This window comes from Equus przewalskii, chromosome 26 (genome assembly GCF_037783145.1).
Source record: "Equus przewalskii isolate Varuska chromosome 26, EquPr2, whole genome shotgun sequence".
Lineage (NCBI taxonomy): Eukaryota > Metazoa > Chordata > Mammalia > Perissodactyla > Equidae > Equus > Equus przewalskii.
Genome location: NC_091856.1, coordinates 29,270,294 through 29,294,346, shown reverse-complemented (window position 1 = coordinate 29,294,346; position 24,053 = coordinate 29,270,294). Strand labels below are relative to the sequence as shown.

Genomic DNA, 24,053 nt, shown 5'->3' with positions numbered 1-24,053 from the left:
TCACAGCTGTGTGGTCTGATTCCCCATCCCCACCAGGAAGGAGGGGCAGGCCAGGACCGGGGCTGTGGCAGCGCTCTGGCGAGGGCTAGGTTTTTTCCGTAAGAGGTTACAGAGCAGAGGGAGACCAGAAGAGCAAGTCTAAAAGGAGCTGTCATTTGAAGGGACTTGCCAGAAGGCTGGAGGGAAAAAGCAGAGGAGAAAGGGCAAACAGGAAGGGCAAACCCCAAGGTCTGCCTTGGGGACCCTGACACTGAGCTTGCTTGCCGACCTCAGCTTGTGCAGCACCAGCTGGAGGGCAGGAAGTGTTCCTTTAAAGGGTCTGGAGCGTGGCGAGCCGGGATCTAAACTGCTGCCAGGCCGGGGCATGGAAAAGAAGTGAATCTATTACAGCATAGAGTGATGGTTAAGAGTCCAGGCTCAGAGTTCCACTCCAGTTCCGCCCTTACCAGCCGGGATTTGGGGGCAGATTACTGCTGTACTCCATACCACAGCTCCCTCATCTGTAAAATGGGAATCATTAGAATTCGTACCTCATAGGGCAATTATAAGGATTCAAAGACATCACACTTAAAGAGTACTTCACTAAGGATTTCTCATCCTCCAGACAGCTACATTTCTGCTCACATGTTACGAATCAGAGAGCCACCTCTGACCAACCTACCTACTACCTACCTAATTGTAACTCACCCCAGCACTTCCTGTTTTATTTTTCTCCATAGCTGATACCACTCCCTTATTTTAGGTATTATCGATATTTCCAATATCATCATTCTCCCTCCATTAGAATGTAAGTTCCTAGAGGGGAGGCTTTGTATCTGTTTTATTCACTGGTTCTATCCCTTACACCTAGACAAGTGCTTGGCCAGGTGCTCAGGTAATTTAGTTGTTGAATAAATAAGTGTTGGCCAACGTTATCATTACCATTCCTGGGTCAGAAACTCTTGACAGCCCCTTGATCCAGGAAAGCAGGGGAAGGAAAATATAAAAAAACTCTAGGTAGCTAATCCCTCTAAAACTTTCACTGCTTCTAGGTGAAGCTTTCATGTTTGGTCCTTCACATCAATCATGCAAACATCCTGGAATCTTTAGGGCAAAGGTTAAGGAGGAAGGACAGAAGGCGTGATGAGCTGAGATCCGAGCTGGAGAAAGGACCCTGCTAGAGTGCTGGCCCTGGGAGGGGAGCCCAAGGCAACGTCTGGGATCCATACTAGGGGGTCAAGACTGTTTCTGTGACTAAGGAGGGCAGCAGATTTTCACTTCAAAAGTTTATGTTCTTATCTATTTTACAACTACACAAGTAATATTGGACTGTTCTCTTTGAAATATATTCCAAAAAATATAGATAAAGCCCAAGTCCTCTTGGGGCACACTTCCATACCCCAGCCCCTGCCTGGGGACACTCACTGCGGTAGTTTGGGAATGTCCACGGGTCTTTGCCAAAGCAGCTATAGCGTGCATATGTATACAGGTAAGTGCATGCTGTGTGCATGCCTATGTTTAAAATATCAATGTTGTCATACTCTATATGTTACTTTTCAGACACCTCTTATCATCCTGTAATGTGTGTTCTATTTCCCTTTCTATATCTTCCTAGAGATCTACCTCAGTTTTTTAATGGCAGCAGGAGTTTTTAAGTTAATTACAAGAAATTCTAAAAACAATTTTTAATAGAATTTACTTTTTAGAAGAGTTTTAGGTTTACGGAAAAATTGAGAAGATAGTACATAGAGTTCCCATGTGCATTACACCCAGTTTCCTTTATTATTAACATCTTACATTACTGTAGTACATTTGTTATAATTAATGAACCAGCTAAAGTTGGGTTGAGTTTATCAGTAAATGGTTTAGTTTATTGACTAGAGTCCATAGTTTATTCAGATTTCCTTTACTTAATACCTTTTTCTGTTCCAGGATCCCACCCAGGATACCACATCATGTTTCATAGTCGTGAGTCCTTTGACGCCTCTTGACTGTGACAGTTTCTCTGTTCTTGATGACCTTAACAGTTTGAGGAGTACTGGTCCAGTCTTTTGTAGGATGCCTCTCAGTTGGGATTTATCTGATGGTTTTCTCATGATTAGACTGGGGTTATGGGTTTTGGGGAGGTTTTGGGGAAGACCACAGAGGCAAAGAGGCATTTTTATTACATCATATCAGGAGTACATAGTAGCAACATGACTTATTACTGTTGATATTGACCCTGATCATCTGGCTGGGAGTGTTTGTCAGGTTTCTTCATTGTAAAGTTATTCTTTTTCCCCCTTCCCATACTGTATTCTTGAGAGGGATGTCACCATGCAAAGCCCACATTTAAGGAGTGGGGAGTTATGCTCCCCTCCCTGAGGACAAAGTATCTACATAAATTGTTTGAAATTCTTCACAGGAAATTTATCTCTTCTTCCACATTTATTTATTCAATCACTTATTTATATCAGTATGGACTCATGGATATTTATTTTATACTTTGAGTTATAATCCAATACGGCTTTATTTGTTTTGTTGCTCAAATTTCTCAGCTTTGGAAATTGGCTTTTGGTTGGCTCCTGCGTCCTTTTGACGTACTCTCATCAATGTAGGTTTGGTTTTTTTTAAGCACTCCCTTGCTCTCTGACACTACAAGAGCCTTCAGGTTTATCTTGTGTATTTCCTGCCACAGTCCTAGAATCAGCCATTTCTCCAAGGAGCCCTGGTTCCTTTTATTGGCAAATTGTGCAAGAAACCAAGATGTTTGCACTAGGTGTGCGCTTATGGCGAGCAAATTTATTTAGGAGTGCCAATTCAGGAAAAACAAAAATGTCTATGGACTACATTTTTAATTCAAAATCAAAATTATTTAATTCAATGCGGCCGGCCCTGTGGCCAAGTGGTTAAGTTTGCGCGCTCCGCTGCAGGCGGCCCAGTGTTTCGTTGGTTCGGATCCTGGGCACGGACATGGCACTGCTCATCAAACCACGCTGAGGCAGTGTCCCACATGCCACAACTAGAAGGACCCACAACGAAGAATATACAACTATGTACTGGGGGGCTTTGGGGAGAAAAAGGAAAAAAAATAAAATCTTTAAAAAAAATCAAATTATTTAATTCAAAATCGCTATTATTGAGTCTGAAGAACAAGCAGATATTTCAAAAGCTTATCTATTGGGAAAAGAAGGTTAAAATCTAAACATCTTTGAAAGGCAGGTTTTTCATCTTTTGCAGCTTACACAGATAGAGGATTCATGAAATGGTATCACGTGACCCTGCCAGGTATATGTTATTTCCATTCTATGAGTGGGGAAACTGAGGCAGAGAGAAGCAACATGACTTTTCAGTAGGGTCACACAGCAGAACTGAAGCTAGAATTAGTTTATTCCACTGAAAGCAACATTTTATGCTGAGATTTGGGGAAAGAACTGGGAAATACAAAGATGATAATTTATAGCCTCCCTCCCCCCCTTATTTCCTGGAACCCCTTTCTCCAGTACAGTCTCTAGATGATGCTGGAAAGTGTCTACTGTCTTCAGTGCTCAGACAGAACATATTCTCCCAGGTGAGGCAGGTTCTGAGACTTGCCCCGTGAGTATTCCCCCTTGCCATCAATACCTCTGCTATGTAAAAGCAGAAATTTATTCTTAGGCTATTTCCTAAAGCCAGACCAGGGGCTCAAACTCAAGTACATAGGGCCAGGCAGGTCTTGCAAATGAGTGCAGCAAGCCACAGCACAAGTGTCATGATGAATGGTGTCTGCTGCCTGCCTTCATCACATCCACCACCCAGCAGGAGGGCAGCCACTACTCACCCGATTGTTGACAGGTAGGCTGTGGACCCAATGTTGCCACATCTTTCCAATTTTTCAAGAGACGCAGAACAGCCCCGAGCAGACCAAGTCTGTATGGGCTGGCTTCAGCCTTCAGGCTGCCTGTGTTTCACTGCTGAACTCTGTTTATTCATCATTGTTACAGGCATTGTTTCTGCTCAGAGTCATCTGGGTGGCAGTATTCACACATTCTTTCAACAACCACTTACCTCATTTTATTTTCATTCAGGAAATATTTATTGAGCACATATTACGATTGTTCTGGACTGTCAATGCAGAGATTATTATCCTAACCAGGGTCAACTAGCATGTGTAGAGGATTGTGTTAGGTTGGGACAAGTTATCAAATGAGAATCCTCAGTCACTGTAATACAAATATTTAATAAGCATCTACTATTTTGCCCAACTATGCCAGTCATCAGGGATGCTATGATGACTGAAACATGTCTCTGTTACTTCTAGTTTAGTAGATGGTCCCAGATGAGGTGGGGGAGGTGGGAAGATGATGGAGTCACAGGAAAGATTTAAAAGAATACTGTTTGAGACCCAGGCATCTTCTCGGGCAACTCCTGCTTTCCTGGCTTGTATAAATTATAGCACAGTTCACGTGCACATTTGGGTGCTTAATAAATTCTCTTTGAAGGTGATGATAATGAATTGAGATATGGAAAATCTGAAACCACTCTCTAGAAGTGTGGCTTGGGGGATGGAATGCTTTAGAAGGGGTCCCTGTGAGAAAAGGCTAAAGAAATTGGGGTTACTAATACCGTATCATGGAGAAAAGAAGGTTAAGGGGAATTTAATAGCCATCTTCGAATATCTACAGGGATATTACTCATGTGTTTTAAACATCAGTTCTTGTCTGCGAAGGACAGGACATGAGGGAATTCTCTTAAATGGGAGCAGGAGGGGCTTAGATTAGATATCAACCGGGGTGGGGGGGAAATCCAGCTGAAAGGATTGTGAAATGCTGGAAGGCACCCTGATTTAGAGAAAGGACTTGGGTATTTTAGGAACAGAGGCTGCTGATTATGATTGGGGGAAGTGTAGAGCTTGGGGATTCCAAGTCAGCCAGCTACTAGTTATATGATCTTGAGCAAGTGACTTCACCTTTCTGAGCCTCTGTTTCCTCATTTGTTAAATGAGGATAAGAACAATATCTATTTATTGGATTGTTATGAGCGGTAAATTAAATTAGGTGTATAAAGTCATTAGCCCAGTGCCAGGCACAGAGTAAGGCTCAACCAGTGATGGATGCCATTCATTGCTATTAATCAACGATGGTCCTACCTGGGGGGAAACACCCTACAGATAAACATAACTCTCTTTTCAGGGGCATCAAACAAACACATATTGCTGTGTATTGTGGGATTTACAGTCTCATGAAAACACATTATATGAACACTCAAAAAGTGAAATAAATATAAGATTGAAATAATAGAGTCAGTGAAGCGAGCTGGTTAAGACCATGGAGTTAGTCAAATATGTGAGCACCTAGAACAGTGCCTCGCACCTAGGAATTGCTTGCCCTTGATGGCGCAAAACCACAGTGCAAGCTAAGGTCACTTTTTAAGTGAAAGTTTCAAAAGAGACCTATAGGGATTCTTGGGTGGGAGAAATTGCTCCAAATTAGTGTGAGGCATACAAACAGGTGGATAAGATTTGAAGGCGCTAGTCTGTAAATGCACTCGATCGGAAGCATCTTGGTTGTCTCAAGCAATGATCAGTTATGCCCTCCTTGGATGTCCTAAGCTTTTATCCTTAAAACATTTGCAGTCACTACTGTGAATACCTCAATTGTCAGCTTCGAAAAAAGACAGCTATTTGTTTCTGATGTTTTGACTACACCCAAGAAACAGTACTCTACATGATGACGGTATTCTATAAACTTTACTTTATAGCAATTATAACTCTGCAGCACATTTAACTCACTAATATTTATTGAAATATTTTTAGCTGCAAAAACATTTTATGTTCACTATTATTTATTAATGCCCTGTTTTAAAATATTACAGATAAAATTTATTCCAGTGCACATTAGTAAATAAATTATGCTTGTAATTTCTAATGCATTTTTAATTATAAATTTATCCATGTCTACCTTTATTTATGATAGCGGTGTCTCACTGTTGAACATACTGTATATTAATGGAGACACTGTTAATTATGCATTCTTAGAAGTTGCATTCGACAAAACATACGAGTCTGGGTTTTTTTACATCCGAAGTCCTGTTAACATCAATTAATTTAGGAGCTGGCACTCACAGTTCTAGCTAACCTTTAAAGCAAGGAAAGATACTATTGGCAGCTGGTTACAGGGCCTGGATTTTAGGAAAGGACTACATTTATACATAAATGTAGCCAGAGAGATACTAAATAACACCAGCCAGCTGTTTCATTTTCACCCCAAGTATCTAAACAGGGATACTCACCAGAAATAATCAACGCGGAAACACAATAGAACAAAACTCAGTGAATCTCTGCCGAGCCCCCAGAACTGAGCTGTACTTAAACAGCATCTTCAAAGGGTGATGTTTAAGGTTTTCTGGTAGGTTAATTTTGTACCTCCCTTCCACTCACCAAACTCACCTTATTATAAACAACACATTTGCTTTAAAAAATTCTTCTTTAAAAAGTTACTTTAATTTGAAAAAATACTATATTGCTCTGAAATTGTACACTTCTTGGGGGCTTCTTTAAAATAGCTTGAATGGATTTTTGGCACCTAATTTACCGTTGTCCTAAAATTGCTTTGTACCATAGGAGTATGATTGCCTATGTTTTCCCTATAGGAGGAAAAAATATATATCAAAATGAGAGGAAACCAAAATTGGGAAAATAGTAGGGAAACATATTCACATATATAAAATATTAAGAACATACATTTGCAGAGAAACTGGAAAGTGCCTCCATTTTCCCATAGCTCTGAGAGTGCTTAAAAGAGCATTACTTTCATCCCATTATGTTTACTCTCAGTTTGTTGTCATAGATTTGGCAAAGCAGAATTTTCCACGAGCAAATTCTGCTGATACAAAATAAGATTTCCAATTGCTTCATTTCATGTGCATGTTTTGAGCACCTTTTCATTTAACACGAATTTTACCAAGTGTTTCTCTGGTGTTTTAAGCTTTTAGTACATAAAAAGAAATAAGAAACATCCCTTTCCTTGTGGCCTGTCGAGGAGATGGATGTGTATTGAAAGAACAAGAGAAAATGCGATAAATGTTGAATCCAGAGAATGAAACTCCTCATGTGGCCTATTAGGGAGAGGTGATCTGAGAAAGCTTCCTGGAGGAAGCAGTATGTGAACGGTGTCTTCAAGAATTAGAATAGACTATACTTAGAAATGGTTAAAATGGCACATATAGGAGGCCGGCCTGGTGGCGTAGTGGTTAAGGTCGCACACACCACTTCAATGGCCTGGGGTTCGCTGGTTCAAATCCCAGGCATGGACCTACACAGCACTTACCAAGCCACACTGTGGCAGGTGTCCCACATATAAAGTAGAGGAAGATGGGCACAGATGTTAGCTCAGGGCCAGTCTTCCTCACCAAAAAGAGAAAGATTGGCAGTGCATGTTACCTCAGGGCTAATCTTCCTAAAAAAAAAAAAAAGGCTATATATATATATATATATATATATATAGTAAAAATATTTTTTAAAAAGCACATTGTGGGGCTGGCCTGGTGGCACAGTGGTTAAGTTCACATGCTCCACTTTGGCGGCCTGTGGTTTGTGGCTTTGGATCCTGGGTGCAGACCTACATACTGCTCATCAAGCCATGCTGTGGTGGCATCCCACATACAAAAAATAGAGGAAGATTGACACAGAAATTAGCTCAGTGCCAATCTCCCTCACAAAAACAACAAGAACAAAAAGCACGTTGGGGTTTATCCTTTTAGAATCCCTCCACTGTTTTGTAGAAACCCAAGATAGCCACTAGAGAGGCCACAAGGAGAGAAACCAAAGTGCCTTGGCCAACATCTCCGGCGATCTTAGACCTTCCAACCATTCTAGCTGCCCTCTGACTGAAAGTGCATGAGTGAGCCCAGGCCAGACTGGCAGAAGAACCACCCACCAAGCCACAGAATCTTGAGAAATAATAAACAATGGTTTGTTTGGTTTTTTTTCCGCTTTATCTCCCCAAACCCCCCTCCCCCCGTACATAGCTGTATATCTTAGTTGCAGGTCCTTCTAGTTGTGGGATGTGGGACCCCGCCTCAACGTGGCCTGTTGAGCGGTGCCATGTCCATGCCCAGAATCCGAACCCTGGGCCGCCGCAGCAGAGCTCGCGAACTTAACCACTCGGCCACGGAGCCGGCCCCTAAATGGTGGTCGTTGTAAGCCACTTGAAAAAAGAAGAGTAGGAGTTCACTGAGTGGAGAGGGAAAGGGCAATTGCGGCTTGAGCAGGAATTGCTCAAAAAATTGTGTTTAAGGAAAGGAAACACATAAAGGGACCTGATTCTTGCTACCCATCTTGGTGTGACAGGCCCTAAGAGCTGGCATTTACAGAACTCTTCCTGTATACCAGGCAATGTTCTAAGCAAGGTTCATGCATTACTTCATTGAATCCTCACAACAACTTAGATGAGGAAACTGAGATAGAGAGAAGGGGAATAAGTTGTTGAAGGCTACACAGCTAGTCAGCGTCTTTGACCCTCTGACTATTGCCCACATTCTAGTCCTAGGGACCAGAAGAAAAGGACCTCCATCCCCCACCACGGCCTCCTTTCCAAGCTGGAGCTGATATATGAGAAACCTGGTTGTCATAGATACGCTGAGACATTGGTCTCTCTCCCCTCACATTTACTGGAGAACTCTGACCAGGCGCTGGCCCAGCACTACCGGTATGCTGTAAAAGTAATTTTCTCTGAGTGTGTCAGCTGTCGTGGTCCTACTCCCATACACCTCTTGGTCAGGCGATATGTCAATGTATACTTTACTTTATACTGCCACTTCCACTCTTGGATACAACGCCCACTCCTTGGAGGCTAAGCCAGGCTGTTGGCCTGTCCTCTCTCCTCCTCATCGACTTTCCTCCCTCAGTTGCATGACGGCTTGGGAAGCACCCTGGTTCCCTTTTCATATCATCCTGGAGCTGTAGAGGTCACATGGCATCTCAGTTCCTTCACCGTCTCATCTTCAATAACTTTTTTCTCTATTCCACTTCAGCCAGGTCCTCACTCTCACACCCTACTCTCTTCATCTGAGGTTATTCATTAAGACATCCATCTCCTCTAAGGATAACCTCCATCTTCCTGCCTTACTCCATCCATCAGCGACTTCCATTGCACCTGTTCCAGGACCTTCAGGCCAGTGACATGAACCTTTCCAGAATTCTCTTACCTCTCCAGTATCCATTCTGTGGCCCTTTGTTTTGTTTTTTTTTTTTTCCGAGGAAGATTAGCCCTCAGCTAACTACTGCCAGTCCTCCTCTCCTTGCTTGAGGAAGCCTGGCTCCGAGCCAACATCCGCGCCCATCCTCCTCTAGTTTATACGTGGGACGCCTACCACAGCATGGCTGCCAAGCAGTGCCATGTCCGCACCCGGGATCCGAACCAGCGAACCCCGGGCCACCGAGAAGCGGAACGCGCAAACCCAACCGCTGCGCCACCGGGCCGGCCCCTGTGGGCCTTTGTTTTAAGCACTCTTGAAAGCAGAGCTCTTAAGCTCTTGACTCCGTCACACCTGTCTGACAAAACTCCTTCCTTGGACTAATCCAAGTGCTTGCTGTTTGTGTGCCTGTATCTTGACTGTTCAAATAACTATAGAAAAATCTCACAAACCATTATATTAGTATCACCATAAATTCAGAGTCTCCATTCTCAATGGGGCCCTCAACATTGTCTTTGAAATCTTATCATATTTCCCTGCACTCCAACTTGCCATGGCGACTATTTCAAATTTGCAATCAAACTTGACTATAAACTTCATGAGGTTGGAGTCCCTGTCTGGTTTTTTCACCACCGACTCTCCAGTGTCTAGGATCGGCTTAATACATAGGCACTCAATAAGTATCCGTTTACTGACGGAAGTATAGTAATAGTGGTGAGTATTTTATGTAAATATTAGCTACATACCAGGTTCTATTCTTTGTGAGTTACATGTATTATCTCATTTAATCCTCACAACAACCCAATGAGATTAGTTAGGACTTTCGTCCGTCATTCCTGTGTTACAGATAAGGAAATTTAAAGAGGCAGCTTGAGTGGATATTCAATCCTTAGAACGTATAAATGCTCAGCATGTACAGATGATTTCAGTTTTAGATTGAGTTTTACGTGTCTGAGGGACAATCAGGCAGCTGTGCTTCACACTGGAGCTCAAGAGAGAAGTGAAAGTGAAGATTAATATTTCGGAGGGGACGGATAATCTGGTGACCTTGGAAAAGAGAATATCCAGCCTTGTTCACACCCTCCAACAGGCCCCCAAGGGGACTGTGGAACTGTGGTGGTACGTGTGCAAGAGCACATTTGGGTGTTAAAAGTGTGTTTTGGTTTTTTTTCCCATGTGAGCAAAGAGATCTATCATATGTTTGAATACATGGGGGTGGATCTATAGTGTATTTGTTGGTCACTGTAATATTGGTTAAGGATCTCCCAGGGCTGAAATTCAGCATTGACTTTTTTTTTCTCCTTTTGCTAAGGTGCATTTTTGAGGGACACTTTCTGGGATGTAGGAGAGATGTCATACCTTTCACCGTGGCTTTCCCCACTGATTCCCTCTGAGAGAGAGAGAGGGAGACTTCAAACTCTGAGCTCCTGTTCTCTGCTAGTCCTCATATCTCATGGAAACTTCCCTGCAGTTCTTGAGGAAGGTAATTATCATCTCCGTTTTACAGATAATGAGTAATAACTAACATTTACTAAGCGTTGTTATGTGTCAAGCACTGGGTTGTTTTTAAAGCATCATCCCACTCGAGTCTCACGGCAATACTCTAAAATTGTAACTTGTATGGATGGGAAACCCGAGAGTCAGACAGAGAGGGGAGGTGTCTTGTCCTAAGATACACAGCAAATTAAGAGCTGGCATTTGAACCTGGGTCTTTCCGACCCAGAGGCTAAGCTGCCTCATCACTCATTTCTGGATGAACCGAGGGCTTTTTTCTGTGGAAGCGGGGAGAAAGGAGGAGATCCAGGGAGAAAGAAGGAGAACGCTAAGTTTGATTTCCACGTAATGCAAATCCAGAAACCGGGCCATATTTTCCAGCTCGCAGCTCATCGCTGACCCAGGATTTACCCGGGACCGGGCAAGTAGCGCGCATGCGCATGACCTCCCGATCGGCCCCGCCCCCCAGGAGGGCTTCGCTCCTCGCTCTCGGCTCTGGGGCTTGCGCACTACGTCCTTCCCGGTCGGGGACTTCCGGCGCGTGGGGTGCGGTTCCGGGTCGCGGCGCGGCTCAGGGCAACAGGGCTGCTGCTTGGCCGGCCGGCGGCGGCGGCGGCGGCGGCGGGCAGCGAGGGTATGAGGGCGAGCCTGGAAAGCGGCAGCTGAGCGGGCCGGGAGAAGCGCCAGTCCCCGAGGATTCTGAGAGTGCGGAGCTCGGAGCAGGGCCCGGGAGGCGCGGGGGAACGTGTCCCGGGGCCGCCCCGGCCCATAGTGTGGCAGCAGCTTCAGGTAAAGGTAGCCCCAGCCGCCAGCTCCCTCGCTCGCTCGCCGGCCAGCCCACCCGAGGAGCCTGGGGGTCCTCCTCCCTCCTCTGCTCTCGTCGCTGCCTGGCGGGCAGCCTGTCCGGCCCTTGCTCTGGTCTGCCGTGAGCATCCGTTTCCTGGCCCTTTCCAGAACTGGAGGCTGCTGTGAGCCTCACAGCTGGGTGTGTGATTTGGAGGAGGAGAAGCTAGTGGACCTGGCGGTGTTGGGGGGTGGGAGGGTACTGTTGGCTCCGGCAGTTTCTGGCCCTGCACTCGGCAACGTCTAGGTGTCCTAATCTTGATAACGCGAAAATCAAGTTTTTAAAGTCCCTAGCGCCCCTTCTCCCCATTGCCTCCAAGGGGTAAACGGCCTCCAGAACTGTTTTTCTCTAGCTGGAGTGCTGCTGGAACTTTGATTCAGCTTTTTGTTTATGAGAGCGGCCAGGAGTCTTCTAAATCTGTTTTAAGGCTGAAAAAAATGATTGTAGCTTAAGCAAGAGTATTACTTTCACCGGAGACCCAAAAGTTGACTCAGAAATTGGTTAAAATTTCGTTCTGAATGAACGCAAGTAGTTTTTGAAGCCTGGCACGGTACCTGGCACTGTGCAAAGCGTCATGTTGTTATAAACCAAAACCAGCAAAGTTTGAAATTTCCCCAGGTGTGAACAGTCAGATGGAGACAAGTGTTTACACACATCAGTTAAAGTCAACATTCTCATTCTGTTTTTGACAAGCAGAAGGGTGGATTCTTAATTTAAAAATACACTCGAGCAGGAAAAGGAGACCCCATGTTTTACGCTTCCTATTCTGTGAGCCCACACGAGGTGCTCAGTGAACCCAAGAGTTCTTGATGGAGCATTGATAGTTGTTTTCATCTTTTCGGTTTACGCACTTGCAAGCTTGCTGGGGCCTATGAGGCGTGCTGCTGGCCCCTTTGCCATTCAGCTTTGTCCTCATACCTTCCTTCAACTACAGTGAGACCAGGTTGCACTCAGGTCCCTCCACATCTCCTAATCTGGCTCCTGACTAACTGCAGCCTCCTTCCTTAATGACCCTACCCATATCCTCTACTCAAGATAAGTAGGACCTCAAATCACCTTTGTTCTTTCCTTGTCTGGTGTTTTTTGTAGGATGTTCTCCCTGCCTAGGAAGTTTCTCCTTTTGGATTTCTACCTGTTGAGATGTTACTCAGGGCCCAGCTGAAACTGGCCTCCCTCAGCCAATTCAGGACAACCCCAGCTGCAAATGATTTCTTTGTAAAATCCTATAAACACTCATTATTACTTCTACAGTTATTTCACTTAGCAGACATTTACTGAGCATGGATATATACCAGCTACCATGCTAGACAATGTGGAGATAAATAAGACACAATGTGTGCCTACAAGGAGCTCCATTTAGTTAAGGAAATAATTCCAACACAGAGAGATAAGTATGCTGTGTGAGAGTTCTGTCTCTGTTACAGTGGTAGCACAGGAAGCAGATGGGTTATTAACTTTTGAGGAGTGTGCTATGGCCAGGTAATGCTGCATAATGTGGGGTTAACTAAGCTTTATTATTTACTATGTACTGGATATTATATATAGGTTTCTCTTGTTTAATCATTTTAACCTCAAACTCCAGATTAGGAAGACTCAGGATAAATTACACATCTGGTACAAGACAGAGCCTGGAGTCAAACCCAGGTCTGTCTGATGCCTACATCTGTGCTTTTTCCGTTATGTGTTTTGCCTTCTTTCTCACAACATAGCCCTCTATAAGCAAGTACCTATTGAAACAACTATACAAGGGAGAAAATATGAATGTCAAAGTAAATGGTACAGATAGTCCTTTAAAAGTAGAGAAGACTGAATTTCCAAGGCAAGAAGGTCGTGGATGGGTCTGCTCAACTTTGAATATGAGCAAGGAAGATATTTTGTAGAGAATAACTGTGGACTCTGAATTCAATTCCTGGTCCCTTCTTTTACCAGATATGTGACCTTTGGCAAGTTTCTTAATTCTAAGCATTATTTTCCTCAAGTATGGGTTGGGCTAGGGGGGTAATACTGGTCTCATGGAGTGTCATGAATATTTAATGAGCTGATATGGGTAAAGGGCCTGATACATGGTAAGGTCCCTTGAAGTGATAGCTGTAAGATGCAGAGGTGCAAGGCCTGTGGCATGGTTTTAGAGTGGTGAGTAGACCAGCCTGAATCAAGCAAGCCCTTGCTGCTTTTAGTGGGGATACCAGGAAGTAAAGTTGGAGGGTCAGTAGGGGTCAGAGTCAGTGAGGGCTTGAGGGTCAGGCAAGAGAGGTAAATTCTAGTTTCTGCTCATAACTTTTCCAGTTAAATACTTTGAGGATCTGTGATTGATTCAGCAGCGCCAGGGAAAATGTTAGACCCTGGGGATGCAAAAAGGAATAAAACCAGGTCCCCACTCTGAAGTTGTTGACATTCCAGTGGGAGAGACCAATGAGTGTGCAGGTGAATGGTAGTAAAATACTGTAGGTACTAAGATGGCAGTACCCACAGGGTACTGTGGAGCACGAAGGAAGGAACACTGATGATGGTAGCTAATGGGCACTTACTGTGTGCCAGTGTTGTATTAAATGCATTATCTTAATTATTCCTGTACAGGAAGGTGTTATAAAGCATTCTGATTTTACAGGTGAGGAAACTAGAGCACGGAGAGGTTAAATAAATTCCTCAAGTTTCTGTAGCTCTTGGAGCTGTCAGTAGAGGGGCTTATCTGCTGGGTTTTGGTATCTTCACTCTTCAGTACTATACCATATTGTTTCATCTTTGCGCTGTGCATGGGGACCCTCTGGACAGCCTTCAGAGAGGAGCTAGGTCTTCAGCCGTGCCTTCAGTGTGCCCATCACTTCTAGGCCGTAGGGATAATGAGCAATAAATGTGGTCTCTGCACTCAAGGGGCTCATTACCTCACTGTCGCGTAAAGTGCATTTCTTTTTTTAGTAGGGGATTTGTTTTGCCTGTTGATTCATATCTGAAGACTTTAGAAACTGTTGCAGTTCAGTGGATTTATCTATACTTCAGGCCAAGAGAATTTGCTGGATATCTTTTATTCTGATGTATAGGCCTTATTGTTAATGACACAGCAGTAGATACCAAATTATTATATGACAGGTAATTCTGTTGTTTTACATTTTTTCCCCGTGAGAGGTACCCTGACCTTGTGTTTTCTGTGAGTTTGAAGTTTTTGAGAAGTTTTGACTCAAAAGTTAGCACATTTCAGCTTCTGTTAAATTTAAAATAATTGAGCACTTATATTTTAGTTATTGTTAAATATTTGTGTATGCTTTATTTCCTTCAATCTTCATGATTCTGTAAGATAGGTGGTATTATCCCATGTAACACCTGAATAGCCTAAGGCTTAGTGATTAAGTGTGATACCCCAGAGTCACACATTAGTGAGTGATAATGCCAGGAAAAATTGGCCAGGGGCTGGCCCCATAGCCTAGTGGTTAAGTTTGACACGCTCTGCTTTGGTGGCCTGGATTCAGTTCCCAGGCATAGACCTACACTACTCATCAGCTGCCATGTTGTGACGATGAGCCACATACAATATAGAGGAAGATTGGCACAGATGTTAGCTCAGGGCCAATCTTCCTCAAGCAAAAAGAGGAAGATTGGCAACAGAAGTTAACTCAGGGTTAATCTTGCTCAGCAAAAAAAAAAAAAAGCCAAAAAGGAGTAACAAATATTTATTAACTTAGTTCTCTTTTGAGCATATACCTCAGGGGTCTCCAATTCGAATGCGCATGATATAAAGAGTAGGACAGTAGGTCATATGCGAACTGGAGGGTATATGACCAGCCTGAAGGTAACAGTCACTGCTCAGCTCCAGTTGTTTGTTGCTGTGTGAGGAAGTGGGCCCAGTGTCCCTGGATCCTCTGTTTTCAAGAGATGCTGGAAATCTGTATTTTAACATATTTAGTTTAAGAATTTGCCATTTAAAAAATTATTGTGTAGGCCAAAACGCATTTGTGGGCTGTGTACTGTCCTGGGCTGCATGATTGTGAACTCTCATCTGCCCCATCTCTGAAATTTTGGTACCCGCTGTTCAAAGCAGGAGATACAACACACGTTATGGTTATAGATCCAAGGTCTACTGATAAATTGCCAGAGTGAGGTGGTATTGTAGTCGACTCATACTAATATCTTCGGGGAAGTGGCAGAGTGAATGCTTTTGTTATGTAATCAGGCTAAATTTCAGGACGCATGAGGTTTGGATGAGGAGATGACCTTGGAATACTTTTGTGCTCTTCCCACGTTAAATGCTACCAGGTCTCGTCTTTTTTGTTTCTCTCTACAATACCGTGAAGTGAATAAGGTGGGTAATTATAACCTTTTGAGATGAAGAAATTGGCGCCCAGTGAATTACAGTTTAGTAGAAAGTGCACTACGTTAAGAGGGACTTGAATTCTGAATACAACTATGTCACTAGCAGCCTTTTGATTTTGGTCAAGTCGCTTAGAAATTTTTGTATCTTTTTTCCCATCTGGATGATAATGAGGAGCTCAATTCAAGTCTTGCTGAGGTCTTTTCAGGATGCCAAGCTTTCTGATTCTAATTGACATGCTTAAAGTCACACAACTGATTACTGGCAGACCCCAGCGGAAAATGGTTCAAATCTAAAATGCTGCTGCTCCTCCCTTGATGGCACGTAGGGAGCCACTACTCTTCCCTCTGTTCTTTGTTCATTATTTCTTCTGGGAAAGGACCTTGACAGGCCAGGTGCTCCCCAAATGCATACAGTGATCTGTTGACTATATGTACACAAGATTGAAACGGGGCATAGAGACACCCAGCATAGTGAGAGAAATATGGTCAGGGAGTTCCCAGCCCAAGAGTTTAATTTGTTTTTATTTTAATACACAGCTTCCACAAGGTGAAAATTGAAGAAATATTGGTCTTCCAGATACTTGTTTTCATTCGTACTCTATTGCATAAGGAAATAACATAGAATATAAAAATGAAGAAAATAAATCCTGAGCAGTCATTCAAAATTTATTAACTCTAGTCAGCAGCAGTCTGGATATGTTGGGGAAATAGATTTAATATAGGAAACACAAAATTTGGCCCCAAAGAAGAAAACAGTTTTAAGTAATTGAAAGTGAGGAAAAATGGGAGAAACTACTTAAACAAAACTTAAATTCTGGAAACAGCAAGAAGGTATTAGAATAACTTTTGGAATTAAATTGTAGCAATCAGTTGTGAAATAAATTGAATATTATGTCACATTTGCCCCTAAATATATGCAGTGTTAGATTCATATCCTATACTTGAGTATACGTTTATGAATATGATTTTATTATTGATGCAGAAAAAGTAGGCTGAATGTGTAAAACTTTCCAAAAATAACATTTTTTGGTTCCTTGTGGACTCATTTTTAGGTACTGTATTATAAATAAGTACTGCTTTAGCAGAGATATTGGTAGAAAATGGTTTGAAGGAATGGTTTTCTTTTTAAAACAAAGTCAATTTTTCTCAGAACTTTAGTTGCTGACATAAAGGAGACTAACAAAGAAGAACTGAGGTGCAGGCTTGAATCTTGAAGCAATGTGAGGTGGGGCTTTAGGGTCACACCCACCTGGATTCGAACATACTGGCTCTGTCAGTTGTTAACTTGTGTGACCTGGACAGTCTCCAAAATGAGGACAGTACTGCCAGGCACATACAGTACTTGTGAGGATTAAATGCAACAATTTATGTAAGTACCTGGTCCTGTGATGCTCCTGAAGAGATGCAGGTACCAGCTTTCAGGGGCACAAGACGTTCAGATGTCAGTATCATGTAATAAACGATTCTGTGGAGTGGTTGTGAAGGAGTGTCTGGATCATGAAATTAGTTTTGTTAATTTCTAGTTGTGCTTTGTGAATTACTTAGCACACCTTCTAATTGTGCACTGTTGAGAAAAGGGTTTTATTTAGTATGCTAGTTTTAGCCTATTATGTGAATTGATCTGTTAAATAACAATAAACACTTCCAGTTGCTTTTATTACCTTTATTTTGTGCCCATGTCTACCCGTTGAAGTTGTTAGAACAAGGCAGGTATTATGTTCGCCTCATCCCCATCTTAGAAGTGCTAAAACTGAAGCCTAGAGAAATAAAGTGATTCAAAGTAGAGAGAGAGAGACCGATAATGGCAGAGCTAGGATTTGAACCTTTCTTTTTTTACTTTAAATACAGTGTTTTTGACACTATTCTATGCTGTTCTAGATTTGGATATTGGAACTGGCCCTTGTTTGAGGATGGTCACCAACTCTGGCCGTTCTTACTCATTTAAGCTTAATGCCTGCAAAAAGTTGTTATTGATTATATTGTGGGAATATTTGGTTACAGGTATAATCTTATGATATGAAGTTTAAAGTTTTATTAAAACTACTAATACTCATTGCTGGTAGTTTGTTAGTGACACAGTCACTCATGAATTGCTAGTGGGAATATAAGTTGGTAAAACTTTTCTGGAAAGAACTTTGGCAATATTTATCACAAGCCTTAAAAAATAAGTCATGCATGCCTTTTGAGTTTGTAACTCCGTTTCTAGGAATCTTTCTTAAAGAAATAATCAAGAGGTATAGAAAAATATTCATATTCAAAGATATTCACAGCAGCAGTACTTTTAATAGCAAAACAACTTTAGGATTCAACAAAGAGATTAGAGAAATTATGGAAAAGCTATAGAATGGAAATATTATGCAGTCGTTTTAGATGTTTTAGAAGAATTTTAGTGACATATTAATATGCTCATTATATAATAAGAAGTGAAAAAAGATATGACTACATAAAGTATGATCCCAATTATTTCAAACATATATACAAAGAAAAAGAAATAGGTGGTGATATTATAGGTCTGTATGCTTTTCTCTGTTTTTGAAAATATTCTCTGCTAAGGATAAATTATTTTTTAATAAAAAAATCATTTTAGTTTAAACTTGGTATTAAGAAAAATGAGTATAGCCAGTGAACATCATTTTGACCAAAAAAGTTTTCACTAATGTTAGTGATCAGAAGTTGTAAATGGATCGTACGTTCAAGTTAGTTTTCATTTCAGTTGTTTTACATTTAGACTGGTTTCATGTATCTTAACATAAGTGATGTTGAGGTTCCCAGGCTAGCCTTCCTCAACCTCCCCAAAAAAATCCTATTTAAGACAATATCATGGAAGAAGTGTTGTACTCCTGTTGATGGTTCCAGGGTCCCAGTGGCCAGTGGGACACTAAGTAGCCCTGTGTTAGCTTTGTCTTTCAGAGAGAATACACTCCTATCTCTGTGAGGCTGGACATCGGTACCTTTTGAGTTAAAATGCTTATATATTGGGAAGTGCTTTTTTGTTATGGAAAATTGTGTGTCAATTTCTATTTCACTTTTTTTTTCCCTGAGGAAGATTTGCCCCAAGCAAACATCTGTTGCCGATCTTCCTCTTTTTGCTTAAGGAAGGTTTGCCCTGAGCTAACATTTGTGCCAGTCTTCCTCTGTTTTGTATGTGGGTCACCACCACAGCATGGCCACTGACAAGTGGTGTTGGTCTGTGCCTGGGATTTGAACCTGGACCACTGAAATGGAGTGTGCCAAACTTAACCACTAGGCCATGGGGCCGGCCCGTCACATTTTTTTTGTAAGAAAAATTTAAAGATCAGAGTTTGAGTTTTTATTTTTCTGGTAACAGTATTCAAAAAAGTATGAAAATTAAAATGTCATGATGAATTGGTGCCTTTTGCTCTTTCCTAATTGTTATTTACTTCATAATTGAAATTGTGATAGTTTCAGCATGTACTGTTAGGCGTGATGGTCAGTTACTTTTTTTTTAATGTGTATGGTAATTCTATATACAGTATAAAAAAGCATGTGGAAATTTTAACAAAGTATTTGAGCATATTTAAATTAGGAAAATACCAGGCAAGATGTTTCTTTTTGTAAACTGCTTCTGTCCAAAGCATTCTGTATATTATCAGAATGAAAAATGACAGCACTTTGTCATCTGTTCAAATTGATATTGCACTCTTTGCAATGACAGCTGAAAAGGCCCACAGGTGCCATATAAAGAGGTGACCATGTTGTCATATTTCATTTCGGCATCCCTTTGCAAAGCCATAATTACCTAATTAGGTTGTTAATTAGGAGATTAGCATTTCACTATATTGATAGAATGCTCTTTACCGGCATGGGGCTAGATACAGATTTGTCAGCCCTAATTTATAATTTCTGCCTTTTTTGTACTTATTTATTTGCTTAAGATCCTGATGTGGGGCAATTCGGTTTACCTGAGAAACAGTTTGTTTAGAAGCTAATGAAGCTTTGATCACTGGATTAAAGTTGCTGAGTTAAAATATAAGCAAAATTAAAAGGGTGGTCACATCCCCAAAATGGTAATAAAAATGAGTTGGCATAACTTGTTTTCTCCTTAGCGTAGACAGCAAACACATGATAAGAATTAAAATTGTTGGTATAAAAAAAATCCAAAATGCAAAAACTAAGTCTGAAGTGTGATAGATTTATATATCCTAAACTAGATGAAGGAAATTATTTAGTTGTCTTTAATAACAAATCTCTATCATTTATACTTGAGACTTATAAAATATGTTAAGTATTTTGAATGTATTTTAGAAACTGAAGCTTCGTTAATGACTTCAGAACAAATATATTCAGTCTTCAGTTTAGACTTCCATAGATAGTCATCATGTATCCCTGTTTGTTTCATTTGTACCTTCTGTCCATTAGTCTATGCTTGGAACATTCTCTTCCCACAGTCTTTGCAGTCCTGAGTGCTTATGGAATTTGAAGTATTTCACAGTAACCTTTGCTTGGTGAGCTATTCGGAGTAAGCAGTGTTTCTATCAAGTGTATCCAATGTTCTTTCTTTGAAAGGGAAGAGGCTGGAAAAAAATTATTTCCATCCATTTTCACTCCAGTATGTGGATTTGACTATAATGTTTATAATTTGCATTATGTGTACCTTTTCTGCTTTTTCTAGTTAGGGAGATTAACAGTTTTAGAACAATGTTAGGAGCACCATTCCCACTGAGGTAGTAGTTTAGCTCCTTTCGATTATATCTGGTATTAGCTGTTAAAGTTGTAGAAAATGCATGTGTGCTTAAGTCCTTTTTCCCCCCTGGTTGTTATGAAGAATTGTATTTGTTTATATCTGTAATTTTTTTAAAAAATATTTTTATATGAAGAAAATATTACACGCAAAATCTTCAGTATTTTTTTAAAAACTTTTTGCTTAATTCTAATCTTTCATTTATTCAGTCACTGTTTGCTGAATATATGTTAGGCACTAGGCGTGTCTGGGAAGTGAGCAATGAAAACCACGGACACTGACCTTGCTCTCGTGGGACTTGCAGTCTAGTAATGGAAAGTACAGCCTACTTTGAGAAGTACAACCTAGCTGGAGAAGTGTATGGTAGTGAGAGCAAAGGTGGGAATGGAGGAGTACCTGCTCTGGACCTGATAAGGTCAAACCCTCCTAGGGCAGGTGATGTCTGAATTGGGATCCAAAGGGTGAAAGAGGAAGTGATGTCTAAGCCAGGTGGAAGGACAGAGAAAACTGTTCTGACAGAAGGAGTATATGTTCAAAGGCTTGAAGAAAACTGAAAGTCAGGTTGGCTGGAGTAGAAAGAACTGAAGGAAGATGGAGCTGCAGAGGTAGGCAAGGTTCAGTTATATTAAAAAACTTGGGAAGTCATTGAAGGATTTTAAGACAAGTTAGGGAACAATTGCTGTAGCGTAGGTGAGGGATGGTGGCCTGGATTAGGTTACGGAGATAAAGAGAAGTGAATGGAATCTAGGGAGAGAAGAGGATACACAGGATTGGCTGTAGGCTTCATAGAAACAAAGGAGCCAAGGGTTCTCTTGGACATTCTATTTTCTGTTCTTAAGCATGAGACTCTGTGTTGAAGTGCCTCATAGAGAAGAGGTTCATAAGTGTTATTTTCCAATATGACTCAAAAATGTCCAGTACTAGTAACTAGTTTTCCTTCAAGTGAATTGAGAAGAAGAATAACATTAGAGTGTCACTTTTGGGCCCTACACTGAGATGGCAGCTTTGTGAGGTGTGAGATGATGTCTTACTGAGGTCCAGAGAAATTGTCTTTCCCAGTTTTCTCAGCTACTGGGTGGTGGGATTGGGAGCACAGCCAAGCTCTCCAAAGCCTTTGTGTTTTCTGTCATGCCATGTTGCCTTTCTTGTTTTATTCTCTTCTCTTTGTTTATTCCAAAGTGAAGAGGAGAATTACTCCGCAAAGTCCAGTAGTTCAGCAGGCTGCTGACAGCGGCATTGTTTTAATGCTGTGGCTTCTTATGCCCAGCTCTTGTATGGGTTAAAGCATTGTCTGGGCCTTTGGTAGGAGAAGATGCTCCAGCCATGAGTGTTTGCTTCATGTAAGTCAGAAGTTTTCTTGGGATTTCTGGCACTGAGGATTTAGTCTCCCTCAACTAGTGATGTAGATTAGCTACCTCCACAGGGTTAGGGTCACTAACATATATGAAAGTTCTCCTTTCCCCAGGGGAAAAGACTTGGAAATTCCCTTTTCTTAAAAAGTATTTCGTTGGGCCTGGCCCCGTGGCCGAGTGGTTAAGTTCTCACGCTCCGCTGCAGGTGGCCCAGTGTTTCGTTGGTTCGAATCCTGGGCACGGACATGGCACTGCTCATCAAACCACGCTGAGGCAGTGTCCCACATGCCACAACTAGAAGGACCCACAACGAAGAATATACAACTCTGTACCAGGGGGCTTTGGGGAGAAAAAGGAAAAAAAATAAAATATTAAAAAAAAAAGTATTTCATTATTCTTTTTTATTTATTTATTTATTTATTTTTTGGCTGAGGAACATTCACCCTGAGGTAACATCTGTTGCCAGTCTTCCTCTTTTTGCTTGAGGAAGATTTGCCCTGAGCTAACATCTGTACCAGTCTTCCTCTATTTTGTATGTGGTTCACCACCACAGCATGGCTTGAGTGGTGTAGGTCTGTGCCAGGGAACCAAGCCTGGGCCACTGAAGCAAAGTACGCCAAACTTAACCACTAGGCCATGGGACCAGCCCTGGAAACTCCCATTTTTGCATGAGGAATTTGACATCTCTTTGATGTAATCAGCTTGTATTACAAATTGTTTAAAAGTTTTTATGGTCACTGTTGCCAGTACTGTTGGATTAAGTGATTTGTTGGTATCCTTGTGTTGGAGTCACCTGAACTAGAAGAAATCTAGGGTGCAGCATGGATTCTAACCTTCCTGTGTTTCTGCCTCCCCCTTTTAAATTGAGATATCATTTGTATACCATAAAATTCACCCTTTTAAAGTGTGCACATTAATGGTTTTTAGTATATTCACAAAGTTCTATAGCCATCATCACTATCTAATTCCAAACATTTTTATCACCCAAAAGGAAACCTCATACCCATTAGCAGTCACTCCTCATTTCTTCCTCACCCAGCCCCAGGCAACCATTTATCTACTTTCTGTCTCTATGGATTTGCCTATTCTGAACCTTTCGTGTAAATGAAATCACCCAATATGTAGCCTTTTGTGACTGGCTTCTTTTACTTAGTGTAATGTTTTCGAGGTTCATCTCTCTTGTAGTATCTATCAGTACTTCATTTCTTTTTTTTTTTTAAGAATTTATGGGGGCTGGCCCCGTGGCCGAGTGGTTAAGTTCGCGCGCTCTGCTGTCGGCGGCCCAGTGTTTTGTTGGTTCGAATCCTGGGCGCGGACATGACACTGCTCATCAGACCACGCTGAGACAGCGTCTCACATGCCACAACTAGAAGGACCCACAACGAAGAATATACAACTCTGTACCGGGGGGCTTTGGGGGGAAAAAGGAAAAAATAAAATCTTTAAAAAAAAAAAGGGAATTTATGAATTTTTTTTTTTTAAGTGAGGAAGATTGGTCCTGAGCTAATCTTGCCAATCTTCCTCTTTGTTTTTTTCCCTCCCCAAAGCCCTAGTACATAGTTGTATATCGTAGTTGCAGGTCCTTGTACTTCTTCTATGTGGGTTGCTGCCTCAGTATGGCTTGATGAGTGGTGTGTAGGTCTGCCCCTGGGATCCAAACCAGCGAACCTCGGGCCACCGAGGCAGAGCACACAAACTTAACCACCGAGCCACCATGCCGGCCACTCTTCATTTCTTTTGATTGCCGAATAATACTCCATTGTGTGGAGATACTACTTTTTGCTTGTCCATTCATCAATTGTTGGGGATTTCGGTTGTTTCTACTCTTTGGCTATTATGAATAATACGGCTGTGAACATTCCTGTGCAAGTTTTTGTGTGAACGTATGTTTTCAATTCTGTTGTATATACCTTGGAGTGGATTGCTAGGTCATCCTGTTTAACATTTGGAGGAATTGCTAAACTGTTTTCAAAAGTGGCTGCACCATTTTACATTACCCACCAGCAGTGTATAATGTCTGCCCCTTTCTGCTTCTGCCCTCTTTGGGCTCTGTGTTGCTCTGCTCTGGGCTGGAGGCAGCCCTGGGCTCTGGGACTTCCATGAACCCTTTGTCTTGATAAATGGGAAATTTTCCATTTGTCTCTGTTCAACCAGGTTCATTCTACAAGCGTTATGTGTACCAGGCCTTATATTGGCTGTTAGTGATAGGAAGCCAAGTAAGACT

At 41.8% G+C, this 24,053-nt stretch overlaps 1 protein-coding gene across 31 annotated transcripts in view; it reads left to right on the top strand.

Moving 5' to 3' along the window:
- Positions 1 to 11,082: 11,082 nt before the first annotated feature.
- Positions 11,083 to 24,053, top strand: part of MAPKAP1 (MAPK associated protein 1) — a 225,504-nt gene continuing 212,533 nt past the window's right edge. For 12 of the 31 annotated variants that reach the window (XR_011533591.1, XR_011533589.1, XR_011533590.1 and 9 more), the window contains exon 1: positions 11,094 to 11,415. The gene's annotated coding sequence lies outside the window, so the exon portion shown is untranslated. Of the gene's footprint in view, positions 11,612 to 24,053 lie in introns of all 31 variants that reach the window. The other 19 variants (XR_011533592.1, XM_070596488.1, XM_070596493.1 and 16 more) reach the window with 11 other exon arrangements.